The sequence below is a fragment of the Ovis aries genome, chromosome 26, assembly GCF_016772045.2.
Source record: "Ovis aries strain OAR_USU_Benz2616 breed Rambouillet chromosome 26, ARS-UI_Ramb_v3.0, whole genome shotgun sequence".
Classification (NCBI taxonomy): domain Eukaryota; kingdom Metazoa; phylum Chordata; class Mammalia; order Artiodactyla; family Bovidae; genus Ovis; species Ovis aries.
In genome coordinates, this window is record NC_056079.1 from 9578593 (window position 1) to 9585100 (window position 6508).

Genomic DNA, 6508 nt, shown 5'->3' on the forward strand with positions numbered 1-6508 from the left:
TAGGCCCCTTCATGAACTGGTGGAAGGAAGTTATGCTACTTAATGAAAATAAATATAACTAAAGAGAGAGGCCTGAGAATGATTCTTCTGGGAAGGATGGATGATTTAGAGCATCTAACTAAATTTAAAAAATCATTTTCTTGTTGATTTTTATTGATGATTAATAAACATTGACATCAGTTGATATTTAATCATCTAAATTGATTCTATTTAAAATAATCACTTATAAAAATTAATTAATAGACTGGAAGAACAACAGTTGAAGGCAATACCCTGTTGTATGAAATCTATGTTTAAAAAAGGTTAAAGTAAATAAATTCACACATATATAAATAAATGATAAAATGTTAATATCAATATAGTGAGTTGCATATACTTATATGTAGTGGCTATATTTGGTTTAAAGGATGGTAAAGGAAATAAGAACTGAAGAGCCTCTTGAAGAAAGTGAGAGAGGAGAGTGAAAAAGTTGGCCTAAAACTCAATGCTCAGAAAACTAAGATCATGGAATCTGGTCCCATCACTTCATGGCAAATAGATGAGGAAACAGTGGAAACAGTGGCAGACTTTATTTGAGCAGGGGGCGGGGGGGGAGGCGGGGTGGCAGGGAGCTCCGAAATCTGCAGATGGTGATTGCAGCCATGAAATTAAAAGACACTTACTCCTTGAAAGGAAAGTGATGACCAACCTAGACAGCATATTTAAAAGCAGAGACATTACTTTGCCAACAAAGGTCCATCTAGTCAACGCTATGGTTTTTCCTGTGGTCATGTATGGATGTGAGAGTTGGACTGTGAAGAAAGCTGAGCACTGAAGAATTGATGGTTTTGAACTGTGGTGTTGGAGAAGACTCTTGAGAGTCCCTTGGACAGTAGGGAGATCCAACCCATCCATCCTAAAGGAAATCAGTCCTGAATATTCCTTGGAAGGACTGATGCTAAAGCTGAAACTCCAATACTTTGGCCACCTGTTAGGAAGAACTAACTCATTTGAAAAGACCGTGATGTTGGGAAAGATTGAAGGTAGGAGGAGAAGGGGACAACAGAGGATGAGATGGTTGGACGGCATCACAGACTCAATGGACATGAGTTTGAATAAACTCCGGGAGTTGGTGATGGACAGGGAGTTAGACAAAGATGTCTAACTCTTTGATGAAGTCTCAAAGAGTTAGACATGTGTGTGCGACTGAATTGAACTGAACTGAACTGAAAGGAAATAAAGCTTTTATTTTGTATTATTCTTCACTGTCCTGTGAATTTTGGAAGATGATTGATGATTTTAATGTCTTATTAATTTTCACAGCAGTTTGATTTTTATTCATCAACTGTAAGCTTTTTATAATATATATACATGGATAATTATAGGCTATAAAATATAACATTACATACAAAAATTTCCTAGTGGAATTTATTTCTTAAAACTTTCTTTGAATATCTAAGAGATATTACAAATTATACACGCCTATATATTTATATGGAGTAGGAAACGGTAACCCACTCCAGTACCCTTGCCTGGAAAATCCCATGGACTGAGGAGCCTGGTGGGCTACAGCCCAGGGGTCACTAAGGTCACTTCACAGGGAAGTGGTAAAGAATCTGCCTGCAAATTCAGGAGACTCAGGAGATACAGTTTTGATCTCTGCATCAGGAAGATCCCTGGAGGAGGAAATGACGGCTCACACCAGTATTATGGCCTGGAAAATTCCGTGGACAAAGGACCCTGGAGGGCTATAGTCCATGGGGTTGCAAAGAGTTGGACATGTACTTATATAAAGAAAATTTATGATTTTTGTGAAATGTTTGCCTCTATGAATATAATCTTTTCCTCTATTAAATGCTTTCAAGCTGAATTCAATTTAATCTAAAAACATATCTGTATCTGCTTTCCTCATTTATTATTTTATTTATTGGCTATTTTAACGCTTCAAATCTAATTTTATTTACTGTTTCTTGTTGTTCTGTTTCTCACTGACAGTTATATAGTTTTAGAATCCATCTCTCATAACCCTAGAAGTTAGCCCATTTAAAGTCAACTATTATAACTGATTTTTACTTCACTGTTACCTTTTATTGTCTGTTTCTTTAAAGCTATATGTATTTTTCTCCATCATAGCTGTTTTTTGTTCTTGTATGCTATTCATTCTAGTTTTAGTTCAATAAAACTCTTAAAAGTCTAACAGTGCCAAGGAAGAAACAAGTTTTAATTATTTTTATTCTTTATTTGAAGGAAGAAAGGTTGTTCAACAATCTTTGCTTTCCCCATCATATTCTTTTAAATATAATCCAGTTTTATGGAATTAATGTTAAAAAAATTTAATATTACTAAGTTTCCCAAAATGATAGTTTGCCTTCCATATTTTATTTCTAAATCATAATCATATGAAGTATTATACTCTACTCCTTTATTACTGTGAAATTCCTTCCTGAGCTCTGGGTATCTACTTTTTTCTTTTGGCCATGCCACCCGGCATGTGGTATCTTAGTTCCCCCATCAGAGATCAAACATGCACCTCCTGCACTGGAAGGCAGAGCCTTAACCACTGGTCCACTGGGAAATTCTGTTGATTAATTTTTTAAAGACTAATGTTTGTTCCATTGGTAAAACCTGTTTCATTTGCAAAACCCCCCACAGAAAAAGACCAAAGAAGTAGCTATACTTTCAATTCTTTTCCACCCCCAAAGCATAATAGGAATGCAAATTATTTTAGTAGTAATGATGGAGTGATTGTAGGCTACTGTTTTCTGTTTTTTTTTTAATGTTGGAATTACATATATTCTGCTATAAATAATTATGATATTTTTCAATAATTCTGTATAAAATTTGGTGAACAATTTTGGTTAACTTTATTCTCTATTTCTTCTCTCTCTCTTTTCTCATCCCCATTATCTCTATTTTCCTCTCATTTATCTATGTGTTTCCTTCATAATCTGAATATCCAATACTGGTTCTTTGTAAAAAGATAGAGAAAAATTTATTTTTCTCCATCCAATATTAGTTCTGTATGACCTCTAAATAAATGTAATTTTTCTAGTTCAGTTTAAATTTCCTTTCATGTCTAATTTAATATTTGCCTCTATGTCACCCTTTTCTTTTGGCTTTCTACTATTATTTAATAGAAACTACTTCTATTTGCATATTTTTCTTAAGAAACCAGGCCGATATTATTATGCTTTTCTAATTTCTTTTACAAGGGCATTGCAAAGTTTGTATTCTTTTGACTTTATCCATTACCAGCATTTGGTGTGAATATGAGGTGGTTGACAGCCTTTAAAATTGCAAAGCCAGCTACTTCCTCCTTAGAACAAAATCTCAATATCATTTGGATGGGACTAAACTTATTTGGGGTTTTTCAGATGATTCAGTGGTAAAGAATCTGCCTACCAATCCAGGAGATACGGGTTCAGTCCCTGGGTATGGAAGATCCCCTAGAAAAGGAAATGGCAACCCACTCCAGTATTCTTGCCTGGAGAATTCCATGAGCAGAGGAGCCTAGAGGCTGCAAAAAGAGTCAGATACAACTTAGCAACTAAACAACACACCTTTTTTAAATCTGACACTTAGCAGATTTCTATATAACACAAGTGCTCCAGTGGAATTTCTGTATTTTCCTGCTCCATCAGGTTGTCTTATTTAACTAGGGAGTTAGAATTTTTATTTCAATATATTATACATTAATGTTAAAAACCACACACACAGCACAAACACTCATTTTTCAACTATGTTTCTTCTGTACTATTCCCCTGCTTGAATGTTAAGCATTGTAAATAAAGTAGCAATACTGCCTTTTATTTATCTATTTTAACCTACAATCAAGACTTTACTCACACAGAATCATATAGGGATCACAGTAGCAATTTTTTAAATTTTGTCAACAAAATGAGTTTTTCTAAAAAATAAGTTTCTAGAAAATAAGTTTTCTAAAAAATAATCTATAGGCTTTGTTTACATCTTCAGAAAGGCACCAGGGTGTAGTAAACAACACAAAATTTAGAATCAAGAACTCTTTGATTTGATTCTGGAGTCTTAGAGACTTGACTGTATTCTGAATATATTTGCCATATGAATTTGGGTCAATATCTAGCCTTGTTGATCTTCAATTTATTCATTGTTGCTGTCATTGAACTGTGAAGTTCTATACTAGAAAATCATGTAAGTAATTAGCAGAGTACTTAACAATGAATTAATCTTAGCTATTATTAGCTGACACTCTTTATGCAATCTTATACATTTATATATATATTTTAATGGCGCATTTGAAGAACGCGATATATACATTTAGTGGTTCACTGTTTTAAGAGAGAAGTTAGGAGGCATGCATTTAGCATGCTTTAATTTATTTGAGTAAATGACTTGAGCTTTTTCCTTAAAGTAGGGAGTAAATAAATATACTTTTAACAATCTTAGATGAGCACTGATGCATAAACAAATATTTAAAATGAAATTATGATTAAGCTTTAACACTGAATTAATAGGAAGAAATAAATATGGGGAATCCAGAAAATATAAATATATATCATACTTCACACTTCAATATTTTGAATCATGAGTGTACGTGTGTGTGAGCTTGTGTATGTTGTTTTAATTATGTAGGTGAGAAACACATCTAGTCTATTGAGTTGGGGACAGCTGAGAAAGAGTTGTAAAAGTGTTTAGGTTCTTTAAAATGAAGAATATTGAGGCATTAATTAAAATATGCATTATTTATCAAGAGGAAAACAACAGTAAATACTCCAACTCAAATATAGCTCAACATGCTTCAAGGTTTCATAGGTACATTTAATGTGAAGATAAAGATGTGAAATCATGTTCTGTATACATTGTATTTGTAGAGATTTTATTTTTGCAATTTAGCAAATCAGTTGTGATTACTATAGGCTTCTGTTATATTTGCCGGAGTTGACATAAACTGGATTGGAATGGAATTAGTTTCTTCCAAGGCTTATGATTGAAATCCCTGTAGCTATCATCAGATATTATACTGTGCTATTTCAGATTGTTAATGAAAAAGCCATGTGGGTTCCATCAGTGACAAATGTAAATTATGGTAGCAATTCAATTAAATTATTTTTTACTGAATATTAACTCTTAGAATGATTTTAATGTGCATATACATATATACCCTTGTGAATAGTAATAAAGACTACCTTACATTTTAATTGTTAGTCACCTCCGACTCTTTGAGACCCCATGGACTGTAGCCCTCCAGGGCTCCTCTGTCCATGGGATTCTCCAGACAAGAATACTGGAGTGGGTTACCATTTCCTTCTCCAGCGGATCTTCCCAACGCAGTGATCAAAACTGGATCTACTGCCTTGTAGGCAGATTCTTTGCCATAGAGCCACCAGGAAGCTTATATCTAAGTATTAAGAATATATTTGAGGGTTTCCCTGGTGGCTCAGTGGTAAAGAATCTGCCTGCCAATGCAGGAGATACAGGTTTGATTCCTGATCCAGGAAGATCACACCTGCTGCGGAGAAACTGAGCTCCTGGGCCACAATCCCTGAGCCTGCTCTCTAGGCGACGGGAACTGCCACTACTGAGGCCAAGCGGCACAACTCCTGAAGCCTGTGCACCCTGGAGCCTGTGGTTTGCAAAAGAGTAGCCACCACAGTGAGTAGCCCACGCCCTGCAACTAGAGAGTAGCTCCTACTCTCTGCAACTAGAGAAATGCCCATGCAGTAATGAAGATCAAGCACAGCCAAAAGTAAATAAATAAATAACATACTGTAAACCCAGTGGAGAAGCAGTCACACATTCCACCTCCTGTTCTAGTCCCACAACCTGTAACGGTGAACCCGCTGGAGCTGGCTGGGGGAGGACGCAAGTTTGTTTCAGAGGGACTGTCTGAGAGATAACAAGGGTCTCCAAACACAAGGAAGGAAGAAATATCACTTTGTGAAAAATCAATTCTACACTTTTTTCCAGGCCTGGAGAAAGAACAGGGTACATTTAATGGAAGTCAACTCTCAGAGGATATCAAAAAGGGAATTTACAAGTCATTACTTGTAAAACCTACCTGTTCAAATTAGCATACAATCATTTCAGCTTTCCTAAATATAGTCTTCTTTTAACTTTGAAATAAAGGGAAAAGATCAAATAAGTTTTTGGATGTTTGAACCTATCTAGACCTTGTGAAAATTAGTGCCGAATACTCACTGGCTTTGTCATACACAACAAATGAAATTTTGAAATATTTTCCACATTTGCTTTAAAAGGTACTAATCAAGAGTTGGTTGTTAATTGAGTATCTTCGTGTCTCATAATGAAATTAATAACACAAATTGTTCTAAAAATGATTATAAAAACCACTCTACTGATGTAAACTGTATAGAGGAGAATAGCTTCAGGTTAGAAGAATAATGATTTGTGAGTAATACTGTGAGGAAAACAAAGCAATAATAACACCCTAGAAGGAAAATTTAGAGGCACACGGGGGACCCTGTGGCAAAGAAGGAGCCAAACCAGTGTGGGTCTTAAAGGTGTTTCTCCACAGGGATTATTGATGACA

At 35.1% G+C, this 6508-nt stretch overlaps 1 non-coding gene across 1 annotated transcript; it reads left to right on the top strand.

Moving 5' to 3' along the window:
* Positions 1–5730: 5730 nt before the first annotated feature.
* On the top strand, positions 5731–5853 carry LOC114111107 (small nucleolar RNA SNORD22). The gene has a single exon (XR_003587232.1). It is a non-coding gene; the product is annotated as a small nucleolar RNA SNORD22 (small nucleolar RNA).
* The last annotated feature ends 655 nt before the right edge of the window (positions 5854–6508 follow it).